Source organism: Trachymyrmex septentrionalis, unplaced genomic scaffold, assembly GCF_001594115.1.
Source record: "Trachymyrmex septentrionalis isolate Tsep2-gDNA-1 unplaced genomic scaffold, Tsep1.0 scaffold334, whole genome shotgun sequence".
Lineage (NCBI taxonomy): Eukaryota > Metazoa > Arthropoda > Insecta > Hymenoptera > Formicidae > Trachymyrmex > Trachymyrmex septentrionalis.
Window position 1 is genome coordinate 1 of NW_017305499.1, and position 853 is coordinate 853.

The window sequence follows — 853 nt, forward strand, 5'->3', positions numbered from 1 at the left end:
AATGATGAAAATGAAGGAAGTATCATATATAAATGAATATATTTTTTCCAAATTAAAGAAACATGTATAATTATATATATATATACTATCATAACATATAGTATATAAATGCGGAAAAGAAACAAAAATAGAATGTTACATTAATTCAGTCTCTCTGATAACATAAAAGTCACCAAAATCTAATGATCATCGTCAAAGTCTAATAATATATCATTATCTTGCTGACTAGTGAAGGGAATTTCTATTTCCTCTCAATAATAGTAACTCAAATTGTATTTTTTAAATAATTCCTCTCTTAAAGGGTAGTTAGTAGCATTAACTTTTAAATTTTCCATCTGCATTTTAATCCGTAATAATGAACATATAGTTTTAGTACTTAATCGATTATGTTTTTTTGTTTTTATATCTCTGCATTTTTAGAAAAAGTTCTTTCTACGTGAGCATTGGAATGAGGTAAGGATAAAACTATTTTTGCCAAAGTGAACAAATTTGCAAATAGGTATTGATCATTAAAATCTTTTATTTCAGAAATTTGATATCAAAATAACTTAATTTGTACTTTCTTTAAGTTTTTTACTTCATCCTCAGAAAAGTAATACGGTAACTTATTCCATTTGATTATGATACCATTAACATTAGGAACTAAATTTTTATATTTATCACATACATATGTTAATGGTGGCCTATTACCATTTTTACTTAAATGCAATCTTTGGTACAAGAAACTCTCTCTAATTCAGTTATAAATTTATCTTTTAAGGGCAAACGTTTAATATATTGTTCTGTAGCAGTTTTATAAAATCTCAAATATCTTAACTTAAATTGTAAAACGTTTGAATGATTAGCAATATGA